This window comes from Marmota marmota, unplaced genomic scaffold, assembly GCF_001458135.2.
Source record: "Marmota marmota marmota unplaced genomic scaffold, marMar, whole genome shotgun sequence".
Classification (NCBI taxonomy): domain Eukaryota; kingdom Metazoa; phylum Chordata; class Mammalia; order Rodentia; family Sciuridae; genus Marmota; species Marmota marmota.
Window position 1 is genome coordinate 34,983,146 of NW_025999982.1, and position 13,533 is coordinate 34,996,678.

At 41.4% G+C, this 13,533-nt stretch overlaps 1 protein-coding gene across 1 annotated transcript in view; it reads right to left on the reverse strand.

The window, feature by feature from the left end:
- Eef1a1 (eukaryotic translation elongation factor 1 alpha 1) overlaps positions 1–475 on the reverse strand; it is a 4,351-nt gene extending 3,876 nt beyond the window's left edge. The window contains exon 1 of the mRNA XM_015487909.2: positions 440–475. The gene's annotated coding sequence lies outside the window, so the exon portion shown is untranslated. The remainder of the gene's footprint in view (positions 1–439) is intronic.
- Positions 476–13,533: the final 13,058 nt, after the last annotated feature.

Sequence of the window (13,533 nt, forward strand, 5' to 3'; positions counted from 1 at the left end):
GCCTCGCCTCCCCGAGGCCGGGCTGGACATGTGCGCCCGACGGTCGGGCCCCGCCGCCGCCCCACAACCAAGAACCGGACGACGAGCCGTGGAGACTTGGACCCACACAGGACCGGCAGGACCCTCTCGGCAGACAAAAGGGTCCCAACGACTCACGTGGAAACTTAAGCCCTTAAACTGGGCAGCTGGCGGACGCTAAGGTGCGACCGCATTCGCACGCGGCGGCCCGGGCGCCCCAGCCAGGCCTCAACCCAAGCACGAGGCGAAGGGATTCTTGAAAAAAATCTCAAGACCTCGAACTCTCCCAACCCCCAAATAACCCGAAATTCGGGGTAAGAACCTCGTAAAGTGGCCCAGTAGCTTGGCGGTAAAGAAAGCACGCGAGGGCCTCAGCCCACTCAAGGCTGCCAGGCCCGCGGAAGCCACACCCGGAGCTCACCTGTGTTCTGGCGGCAAACCCGTTGCGAAAAAGAACGTTCAGGGCAACTACGGCACTTATATACCGTTCTCCCCCACCCTCGAGGAAAAGGGCGGAGTCAGCACACGACACCACTTTCCCAGCTTACCCCGCGCCACCTCCACTAGGCACCGGTTCAATTGCCATCCCCTCCCCCCACCACTTCTCGGGGACTGTGGGCGAGATGCACTCAGCCCACTCACCGCACACAGCTCCCCGCGCATGCTCCTCTAGATCCCGCTGATGCTGAGAGCCAGAGGCTGGGGGCGGGGACGAGGCGATCCGTCTCGCATCTAGGTTAATGGGAGTTTAACGACGGTCCCTGGGATTCCCTTAGGCAGAGGCAAGTCCCCCTTTTGTATGAATTACTCTCCGCTTCAGCCGGCGGGTGGGGCAGAGAGGAGGCTGTCAGGAGGGGATGTCCAGAATCTTCCCTGTACCATTCCTGGCTTAACCTCAAAGGTCATATGGAGATTGGGCTATCCCTTCACCTTGCAATCCACCCATTGTACTCAGCCTCGCCTTCTAGCTCGCCTGGGACAAGCCCCTAGAGCCGCTTCCCCCGCGGGTCGCTCCGGGGTCCGGGACTGGCTCCTCCTCCGCCCCCGCCTTCCGTGCTCCTGCTCCCTGGAGACGAGTACGAGGTCCCTGGACCCGAGGGACTTGGGGCAGAGGGCCAGGGTTGGGGGCTGCCTTCACGGCTCAGGAATCCTGGAGGGCATTCAGCTCGGTGGCCCTGAGCGCAACCAGTCTGCTCCCTAACTGGCTTCTTGGTTTGTTCCATTCAGAACCAGCTGTTTTTATCGAAGCCTGGAATGTACTTCACCTCCTGGGGCACTCCTGATGTCCACTATTTCAGTTTAGAATAGACTTTTAATCCTACAGTTAGCTTTACTTGTAAATCTAGTCTTGTTGCAATAAGAAGATCCTAAAAGAGAGAGAGAGAGTGTGCGTGTGTCTGTCTACTCCCGTGGTACATTTTTTAAAGTGTACAGTCATTTGATTGCAAACATGAGAAACTTTAAAGAATCTTTTAAATTCAAATTTCCACATGATCTCACGTACAGACTAAGATCTACAGCATCAGCAAATTTATCCACCCAGTATTCTGTTCTTAACACTTGCTGTGAAACCACTGCTTTTCAAAAATGACCTAGCCTATTAATGCCTTTATTTTCTACTTTTCTATCCTATTGATTGTATCTGCATTTTAGCATTAAATATAGTGTGAGATTGGATGAGATTTGGCCCTTGGGAATGTGTGTGTGTGTATGTGTGTGCACGACCACATATGTGTTATTTTGGTCATTGTTTTTCTGTTTAAGACCTGCCCAAGCAGGCCGCCAACTCCTGGGCTCAAGCGATCCTTGTTTCACAGCTTCTCTAGTAGCTGGGACTAAACGTGGGCATCAGCTGTTCAGCTTTGGCATTTGCGAATGGCAAGCCCTAGGAAATATTTCTTTAAGAAAAGAAACACTTTTTGCTGCTGTTTTGTTTTCTGATGCTGGGGATTGAAAAAAGCATTTGTCTATTTGTTTTGAGGGTGATGCTGAGGATTGAACCCAGGGCCTCCCTCACATATGCTAGGCAAGCATTCTACCGCTGAGCTAAAACAAAAAAAAATTTTTTTTTCTTTGTACTGGGAATTAAACCCAGAGGCATTTTACTGATGAGCTCCAACACCGGTAAGTACTTTATTTTTCAAGATGATATCTCTCTAAATTGTTGAGGCTGGCCTCGAATTTGCCATATTCCTTCTCAAGCCTCCCTTCCAAGTCACTGGGATTACAAGGATATGCCAATATGCCAGTCTAAAAAACGTTTATTAACTACTAGATATTTACATCTCTCAAGTTAAAAGTCACTCCTCAGCTTCTTAAACCAACCTATTAATGAGTATTTGAAAAATTACTACACATCTAGTTCTAAATGAAGCACTGTGGAGTATGCACAATCCAGCTACTCAGGAGGCTGAGACTGGAAGATGGCAAATTCAAGGCCAGCTTGGAGAACTTAGCAAGACCATCTCAAATGAAGAAAAAGTGGGGGAGGGGGACTGGTTGTAGCTCTTTGGTAGACAGCTTGCCTAACATGCACAGGCCTTGGGTTCAGTCCCTAGTACCACAAAAATAAATAAATAAACAAACAAACAAATAAATAAAACAACTGGGAAGCAATTAAAGGCAAACTTAGATAACGATTGTTTGTCTTTTACTTCATTGTAAAACATAGTTCTAAGGACTGGGGTTATAGCTCAGTTGGTGGAGGGTTTGCCTGGCATGTGTGAGGCCCTGGTTCAATTCTTAGCACCACATATAAATAAATAAATAAAATAAAGGCCCATTGACAACTAAAAAAAAAAAAAAATACATAGACTTTTAAAAAAAGATTTAAAAAAAAAAGTTCTAGCTTTTAGTTACTTGTCACAATCCAACACTTTTATTTTTAAGTGGAAAAAAAGTCTTCTGGATTAGCCTTCCTAAATCTTGTTTTACTACTCCTTATAGATATAACTTTCTAAAAAAAAAAAAAAAAGATTATTCCCTCATTAAGAGTTTTCTAGTTGTCTCATTTTCAGCTTTGATAATTTTAATCAAAGAATCTAGACCAACCAAAATTTTCCTAGAAATATAAATAATGAAATCTCTGTCCACAAAAGCCTTTTCTATAATGTTTTTATTACTAGCATCTCCTTTCACAAATTCTTTTGTCTCATCAAATTTTCCTAGCACTGTTAGCCAGTGATATACATGTGAAAAAAAAAATTATCTTGATATCCTATCCCTGTTTGTAACCAACAAGGTAAGAAGTGCTAATGAAAATCAATCACATACAATAGAGCAATGCAAATACCTTGCTTTCTTATTTATTAAAAACATTCATTAATACTGATGATGGTGGGCCACACCTGTAATCCTAGTGGCTCCAGAGGCTGAGACAGGAGGATTGCAAGTTTAAAGCCAGCCTCAGCAACTTAGTGAGGCCCTACGCAATTTAGTGAGACTCTGTCCTTAAATCAAAAATAAAAAGTGTTTGGAGATGTGGCTCAGTAGTGAAACACCCCTGGGGTTAATCCCTAGTACCAAAAGAAATAAACTCATTAGAAAAAGAAATATTCATTAATGATTTTTCTCCTTGGCATTAGACTTTCACAGTCACATATTAATAGATCACACTAATGTTAACTATACTGTTATTTCAGATTAAGATTAGGGTACTACACTAGATTTATTATTTTTCATTACTACTTTACAATGTATACCTCACATGGTTTTGGTTTATATGTTGTTAGAGATAATACTAAGGCACATATTTTAGCAGGAATGGTGAAATTTATTTTATTTTATTTATTTATTTACTGAACCAAGAATTGAACCCAGGGACACTTAACAATTGAGCCACATCCTCAATACTTTTTTAGGTGGACACAATATCTTTATTTTACATTTATGTGGTGCTGAGGATTGAACCCAGTGCCTCATGCATGCTAGGCAAGCACTCTACCACTGAGCCATGACCCAGCCTGAGTACTTTTTATTTTTGATTTTTGAGACAGGGTCTCATTGAGTAGCTTGGGGCCTCACCAAGTTGCTGAGACTGGCTTTCCACTTATAATCCTCCTGTCTCAGCCTCCCAAGCTGCTGGGATTATAGGCATGCACCACTGTGCCTGGCATAGGAATGGTAAATTTTTGAAAATGTAAAGAAATGGTTATTTAGTAACATGAGGGAAGGAAGCCAAGATTAAAGAAATACTGGAAGTTGAATATTTGACAGTTGGACACAGGACCCAGAAAAACCACTAACATCTAAGAAAGAAATGAGAAGTCAAAAGATATTGGAAAAAGAGAAAAGATGATAATTTCAATTTAGAAAAAAGTGGGAAAAGTGATCTCTGAACTATGCACAATTCATTGCAAATGTACTATTATATAATCCTAAAATTATAATAACTGCAGATGTGGGCTTTCACTTGAATTATTCTGTTTGAAAATATGGATCTACTATAGTTTAAACTGATATGTATATTCAGTGCTTTTTGTAATATTTTTTGTGGGAAGGTGTAACTGGGGATTTAACCCGGGGCAATTTACCACTGAGCTACATCCCCCAGCCCTTTTTATTTTTTATTTTGAAACCGAGTCTAACTTAGTTGCTTAGGGCCTGGCTAAATTGCTGAGGCATTTTGATCCTCCTGCCTCAGCCTCCCTAGTAGCTGGGATTACAGGGGCATGTTGGAATTCTTTAAGAGATGACTGCCAACAGTTTTCACAGTTTATACAAACTACAGCTCCTGATCTGGGGATGTAGCTTGTCTACTGGAATATTTGCCTGGCATGCCTTAACATGCCTAGCATGTGTGAGGCCCTGGGTCAATCCCCAGTACTGCAAAAACAAAGAAAAATAAAAGAACTAAAGCTCTGGATTCAAATGCAACCCAAAGTTTTTCCTACTACCTCAACCTTACTACTTTGGATGGTGAAAATAACCCAACAGGGTTAAGGATATAACTCAGTTGGTGGAGTGCTTGCCTCACATGCACAAGGCCTTGGGTTCAACCCACAACACCACATAAACACCAAAAAAAAAAGAAGAAGAAATAACCCAACATTCTAAATATAATTAACAAAACCTTCCAAAAGTGTTCCTTAAACATAGATAAGGAAGTCAGATTTTCATTATTACGTACAGATTGAGAAAGGAAAAATTTTTTAAATGACGCCAAAATTCTCAAAATGTAGGTAAATTTTCCCAAGCCCCTTAACTACATACAAAAGTATAGACTTTATAAATACCTTATAATTTTTTTTAAATGTCCCCTAAAGAACAATAAAATTACAAGAGTCCTTGATTATGTATAAGTAACGTATTGCTCACCACCCCTGGGGGTTCTTATTGTTGGACGTTATGGCCAGGACTTTCCCTGGGGAAAGGAAGATCTCGATTCATATTATGCCTTAGAGCCTAACATTGACCCAACGAGGTCAAATTATCTTGCATTTGTTCTCAGGGGCGAGCTCACACTGCTGCCCTCGATCGAGACCTGGGGGGATTGAGCAGGATCGGAAGGCGGGTCCGTAGCACAGCGCCCTGTGGCTCCGGGGACGCAGCGGGGCTGGCGGTCCTTCTGGGCGCCAGCTAGCGGGGAGGCGCAGCCAGCCTAGTCGCGCGCAAACACCTGTGAGCCTGGCGGGTTCCACCGAGGGCGATTGGTTCTGCCGGCTCAGATCGCCAAAGAGGAAGACCGCCCCTTGACACGCCCCCACCTTGAGGTCACTTGACTCCGTCCCAAAACTGCGGAAGAAAGGGCCCTGGAGGAGGCCGTAGACTTCCCATAAGGGCCTGGCCTCTAAAAGACTGAAGCAAATATTGTACTTTTTTTCAGTCCCCAAGCCCTCTGTCTTTATTATAACCGGAACAATTTTACAGCGATACAGTATGTTTTTTACTAATTTAAAGGTTAAAACAGTAACAGTAACATTGTTGAGACTCACGAATGTGTTTGGGGGTTATACTGTAAAGTCATTATTTTGCTTGATATTTTCTTTAAACTTCCTCGTATCATTTAGAGTGTCAAACTTAAATTTTAACTAAACATCAGTATGTGTTTTAAGAGAAAAAAAAATTTTTAGTTATTTTCATGATAAAAGGGTGAACAGTAATGATTCTTTGAGTTATATAATTGTGATTTGCCAAACATCTTTCAATATTGGCTCACCATTTTGCTATTGAGCGTAATTTAAAGCAGTTTTAAGTAATTTAAATTTTGCTGTGGCTTGCCACGTTTTCATCTTGCTTGTGCCAATTGAAAATTATTTTTAAAGGGTATTTTAGAATATGATTAAGCCAAGGAATTATTTGGACTGAGAAGCCAAATAAAATGGCACTTCTGATGGCAGACGCTGTCCTAATATTTATAGTATTTAATGTAATTCTACTACCCACATTTTATAGATGGAGAAGTTATATGCAGCAGTTTATGCACAAAAAGCAAAAACAGACACTCTTTTTTAAAGTTTTTCTTTTTCCTTTCTTTTTTTTTTTTTTTTTGGCATAAAATGGTAAAATGCAATGTACCACATTGCTTTTTTCACTTAATACCTATTGGCAATCTTGTGAGTCTTTTAGAGCCTCACAAATAATTTGAACCCGGAAAATCTGCCTGGAGAGCTAGTCCTCACCCTTCCCAACAGCTGTAGGTAGCCTGCTGTAATGAAAATAGCAATGGCATAAGAGTCAGATAATCAACAATTCAATCCACCCTCTCCCACTTATAGATCTTGTGACAGCCACCAGTTCTGGATTCCTCTGTGTGCATCTGTGAAATGGGTCTGCTCATCATTTATGCTTAGAACCTACCTCATAATTCGAATATGCAATGACATGCAAAGACATGGAGGCACTTTATTAAAGAAGGCAGTGTGTCTAAGGCTATTTGGAGAATGCCTGCCTTGTTTTTATGCCTTGTAACATTAACTTGAGTCAGTAGAGAAAATAAACTCATAAATATCTTGTTAATTATAAACATTTAAAAATAGGTGCTACAATCAGGCAAGAGAAGGAAATTAAAGGAATACAAATAGGGAAAAAAAAAAGTACAAATTAGGGCTGGGGATATAGCTCAGTTGGTAGAGTGCTTGCCTTCCATGTACTAGGCCCTGGGTTCAATTCTCAGCACCACACACACACACACACACACACACACACACACAAAGTGCAAATTATCTCTACTGATGAAATGATCCTATATTTAGAAGACCCAAAACACTCTACCAGAAGACTTCTAGAGCTCATAAATGAATTCTGCAAAGTATCAGGACACAAGATCAACATCCATAAATCAATCATTTTTTTTTTTTAATCTCCAATGACCAAATTCACAATATCCTCAAAAACAAACAAACCAAAAAACTTGGGAATCAATCTAACAAAAAAAGGTGAAGCAACTCTACAATGAAAACTATAGATCACTAAAGAAAGAAATTGAAGAAAACCTTAGAAGATGGAAAAACCCCTCATATTCTTGGATAGGCAGATTTAATATTGTCAAAATGGCCATACTACCAAAAATACTATACAGATTCAGTGCAATCCCCGCCAAAATTTCAACAACCTTCTTCATAAAACTAGAAAAAGCAGTTTTGAAATTCATTTGGAAAAATAAGAGGCCAGAATAGCCAAAGCAGTCCTTAGCAAGAAAAGCAAAGCAGACATCACACTACTGGTCCTCAAGTTATACTATAGAGCTATAGTAACATAAACAGCATGGTACTGGCACCAAAACAGGCACGAAGACCAATGGAACAAAATAGCAGACAAACTCACATACATTGTTATCTGATAACAATTGTTATCTGTAATCCCAGGAGGATCCAGAGTTCAAGGCTAGCTTCACTAATGGTGAGGCACTAAGCAACTCAGTGAGACACTGTCTCTGAATAAAATACAAAATAGGGCTGGGGATGTGGCTCAGTGGTTGAATGCTCCAGGATTCAATCCCCATACAAAAACAAAAACAAAACCCACCATATAGGAGAAAGATAGCCTTTTTGTTTGTTTGTTTTGGTACCAGGGTTGAACCCTGGGGGACTTAACTACTGAGAAACATCTGCAGATCATTTTTAAATTTTGAGACAGGGTCCTCACTAAATTGCCGAGGCTGGCTTTGAACTTGGAATTCTCCTGCCTTAGTCTCCCAAGCCACTGGGATTACAGGCAGTTACCATTGTACCCAGCAAAAGATAGCCTTTTTAACAAACGGCTCTGGGAAAATTGGAAATTTATATGTAGTAGAATGAAATTTAACCCCCATCTCTCACCATGCACAAAACTCAATACAAAGTAGATCAAAGACCTTGGAATTAGATCAGGAAACCTGCACCCACTAGAAGATGGAGAACCAACACTCAAACATGTTGGCTCAGGAACTGACTTCCTTAACAAGATTTCTAAAGTACAAGAAGTAAAATTAAAAGGTTATGGAGAGATTGCAATAAATCACTGAGTCAATCTTAAAGCAGGAGACAGAACCATCTTTATTCACTAGCACATGGAATAGCAGCTGGAGGGACAAGGGCAAACTGCAAGTCACACTACTCGACCCCCTCCAGGGGTTAGAGCATACCTTTTATATCGTAAGTAAAGCCTATCAGTACATTAATCATAAATGTCTAATGTTATGATAACCATAAACAAAAATCATGATATCTGAAATCATAAGCAGAAGAGGAAGTGGGTCAAAACAACCCTATTTGAGTACAATTTGAAGAATGGTTACTAACGCCTAGACAAACGTTAACATTCTATGCAGTTAGGGTACATTGCCCAATACAGTGTATAATAATGGAAAGAAAATTTTTGCCAATATGCTATGCTAAGCAATTGTTGATAGGTACACAGGTGCGGTGTTCCCATCGGGAAAGCACTTCTCACATGACATGGAGTCTCAGGGCAAAATGGAGTCTGTTTGTTCATTGGTAAATGTACAGGACTTCAGAGGTCAGTCTTTATATCTACTAACATTTGTTGAGGAACTGGGTTAGCTCAGTGGTAGAGTGTGAGGCCCTGGGTGTTCCATCCCCAGCATCAGGAAAAGGGGGAAAAACAAAACAAAACAAAACATTTATTGGGCATGTGCTGTGTGCCAAGAACTAGCTAGGCAGTGGGGGACAAACTTAGTCCCTTCTGGATGATGTACGTGATGTGGCAGAGCCCTGGAGAGATAGAGAAGGGAATATTAGGAGGAAACAGAGGCTGGTTGCAGTGGTGTATGCTCAAGGCCACTCTCAACAACTTAGTGAGGCCCTAAGCAACTTAGTGAGACCTTGTCTCAAAATAAAAAGTAAAAAAGGCTGGGGATGTGCCTCAGTGTTTAAGCACCACTAGATTCTATTCCAAGCCCCTTTCCCATCCCCCCCAAAAGGAAACAGAAGACAGCAGGAGAGTATGAGCAAATTGGATCAAGTAAGCCTACGGTTTCTTAGAAGAGAGCAGCAAGGAAAGCTCAAAAGAGGAGAGCTGGGGAGGAACAGTGGGAGTCAGCCAGAGAAGGAGGCCATAGAGGTGAGTGCTTTGGGTGACTGCCCTAGGAAGAAATTGTTCTCCACAGACAGGAACAGAGAGCAACATATGTCTGTCTGGGGTATTCATGGAAACCCCCTGAGAAGCTTGTGAAGAACACTGGAACACTGTTGACCAACTGGCCTGGGTCCAAGTCCTGCATGCACCACACCTTACTGAAAGTGTTGCCAAGTATTTGGTGTCTTTACAAAAGGAAGACAATAATACCTGCCCCATAAGATTACTATGAAATTTAAGAAGAGTATCTCAGGTACAGAGCATGGTTTTTGTTTCTTTGTTTATTTTGCTTTTTTGCACCAGGTTAGAATAATAATTTGCAGGGAATTATTTGTTTCTTTTTCATTTGTTTTAAACCATGATGTATATTGTATACTGCTTAAAGAATGAGACAGCTCTGAAGCTGGAATGTCTTCAACTGGAATCCCTCCTGTTGGCTATAGCACAACTAGCCACAGGATGTTTAACAAGTGATTTAGCCTCTCTAAGCCTCGGTTTTCATATTTATAAAGTGAGGATAATAGTAAATAAATATCTACCCCTTTAGCATGTGTTGAGGATTAAATGAAACAACGTAAAGTACTTAACACAGAGCCAAACACTAGGGTAAGCATTCAATAACTTTTATTTATTTTTTCTTTTTTGGTGCTGGGGTGTGAACCAGGGCCTCACACATACACATGCTATACCACAGAGCTAGCTACATACTTAGCCCTAATAACTCTTAATGGTTGCTTGTTATTTCATTTTTTTGTTATTTGAGATTCCTCATTAACCGAGTGTTGATATAAAATGAAGAAATGAAGTTTCCGTCTTTCTTTCTTTCTTTTTTGGTGCCAGGGATTGAACCCTGGGGGACTTAACTACTGAAAAACATCTGCAGAACATTTTTAAATTTTGAGACAGGGTCCCTCTAAGTTGCTTAGGGCCTCACTAAATTGCTGAGGCTGGCTTTGGACTTGGGATCCTCCTGCCTTAACCTCCCAAACCACTAAGATTACAGGTGTACACTACCACACCTGGCAAAATGAAGTTTCTTTATTAAGAATAATGGCATAGCTGGGTATGGTGGTTATGGAGCACACCTATAATCCCAGTGGATCCGGAGGCTGACACAGGAGGATTGGGAATTTGAAGTCAGCCTCAGCAATTTAGCAAGGCCCTAAGCAACTTAGTGAGAGTCTGTCTCAAAACAAATAATGAAAAGGAATGGGGATGTGTCTCAGTGGTTAAGCCTCCCCAGTGTTAAATCCTCCCCACAAAATGATTGGCATAATGACCGTTTGCTTTGAGTTCTATGTTTCACATTCCTGCTTTTCTCTTATTGATTTTCCGCTCAGTTTCACTTTCAAGATCTTTCTTTTGTGGAGGATGGATGGGTACTGAGGCTTGAACCCAGGGACGCTTTACCACTGAGCTACATACCTGCCCCTTTTTTCTTTTGAGATAGGGTCTTACCTAAGGTGCTGAAGCTGGCCTTGAATTTAAAACCCTCCTGCCTCAGCCTCCTTATAACACTCCTTAGGCAGGTGTGCCCCACCATACCCAGTTAAAGAAAAAAAAAAAATTTAACTGGGAGTGTTTTAAAAATCAAAGGCAATAAATAAGTCGGGCATGACGGCACATACCTGTAACCCCAGTGGCTTGGGAGGCTCCGGCAAGAGGATTGCAAGTTCCAGGTCAGCCTCAGCAATTTAGCAAGGCCTTAAGAAGTTTAGGGAGACCTTGTCTCAAAATAAAAAATAAAAACGGTTGGGAATGTAGCTCAGTGGTTAAGCACCCCTGGGTTAAATCCCTACTACTAAAGAAAAAGGCAACTGGACAGTTAACCTTGATTCTGAAATCCTGTCATATCGTTGTACTTTCTAAGATTAAATGTCCTTTATCCTTTTTTCATTTTTAGTACAGTATCTTTTAAATTGTTGCTGTGTCATCTTTGTTTTCCTAGTACCATCTGTTTCCAGTATGTCTATTGGCAAGCCATTCCTGTTGCCAAAGGAACTTTGCAGACTTAGTTTTAAAAAAACACCCAATCATTCTGTATTTCACACAATCATCAACGAGAAGGGAAAACCAGGTCTCAATAACTGGGCAACCACTGAGGTAAATTCTTAGATCTTCATCTTCTTTCTCTTCCTTTCGTGTGATTCTGGAGATTAAACACAGGGCCTTGCCAATGTCAGGCGAGTACTCTGCCACTGCACTGTTTTTACCCAGCCCTGTTTTTACAATTTTTTTTTTTTTTTTTTTGAGACAGAGTCTGCTTTAGTTTCCCAGGCTGGCCTCAAAGTTCTGATCCTCCTGCCTCAGCCTCCTGAGTCTCTGAGATTACAGTTTTGTCTTCCTTTTTGTTGCGAGCCATTCATGGGCTGTGTGTGTGAGCTATCCACACTTGAGCATATGAGGGGACTGGTCTGGCATTGCGCATTGATTGGGCTGTGTGATGCAAGTGTGCCTTTCCTCTCACTCTGCCTGTGATCCCACACAACACCTGAGACGTGTGTGACTTGCCAAGATGTCAATCAATCTGCTGACCACAAGAAATCACCAAGCAAGACTCCACCCTTCGAAACCCTACCCCTTGCCTTATTTGGGTGGAATATTCTATCAAATGTCTTTTCCACAATAAATAGGGGGGTTCTGGGTACGTTCTCTCTCTTGCTCCTTCTAGCGCTGTTTAGCATGGAGCTGACCCTTGAGGTCACTGAGCAGTCCCACCCTTGAAACTCATGTTCGTGTTTTGCATGATTTCTTCACAGTTTTCTCAGTTTATTGTTGCAGTCAGCTCCTTTGAACCCAGCTCATCCCACCAGCCTGGCCAGCTGGTGACACATTTTTTTTCTTTTCTTTTTTTTAGGACAGACTCATTCAAATAGACCAAAGAAGCTGAATGCCATCATGTACATAAAGATTATTGACAGCAGTGGCGCACTCCTGTAATTCCAGTGGCTCAGAGGCAGGAAGGTCACAAATTCTAGGCCAATCTTAGCAATTTAGTAAGGCCATAAGCAACTCAGTGAGACCCTGTCTCTAAATAGAATATTAAAAAGGGTGGGGGATGTAGCTTAGTGGTTAAGCACCTCTGGTTCTATCCCTGGTCCCAAAAAAAAGACTATTGACAGTGTTTTCCATTAATTCATATATATATATATATATATATATATATATATATATTGCTCACAATACCTTCATTTTATTTATTTATTTTTATGTGGTGCTGAGGATTGAACCCAGAGCCTCATACATGCTACCCAAGAGCCACAACCTCAGCCCCAAGAATTAGTTCTTAGGGAACAACTCTTAGGCCCATGCTGGTTGCCACAGCTAAACATAAAATGTCCAGTTCCATGAAGGACTGTCCCTTCCTGACAGGGTGTTGGGAGGTCAGCTCTCTCAGCACTGGAAGGTCTCCAAGAAAACAGAATTTCTTCCCCCCACCCCACCCCCACCAATATTCTGCTCAGAAACTCTTGAAATTCCTAGATACTTTCTTAAGAATTATAGATTCCAGCTAGGCTTGAAGGCACACTCCTGTAATCTCAGCTAACTCCGGAGACTGAGGCAGGAAGATCACAAGTTCAAGGCCAGTCTCCACAACTCAGTGGACCCTGTCTCAAAATAAAAAATAAAATGGGCTGGGGATGTAACACCCCTGGTTCAATCCCCGGTACCACAAAAAATATATAAAGACTCCAGCAATTATTTACAAACTCTAAAATCTCTGTTAAACTTCTCAAGAAATTCATTGGATTTTACAAAGGAGGATGAAGGGAAGGGAGGTGGGATAGAAATAGGAAAAATAATGGAATGAATCAGACACAATTTTCCTATGTTCATATACGAATACACAATCAGTGAAACTCCACATTATGTTCCACCACAAGAACGGGACCCCAATTTGAATAAGTTATACTCCATATATGTATAATATGTTAAAAAAAAAAAACACTTTACTGACACGTATGCCTAAAAAGACCGAATTTAAAAAAAAAAAAAAAG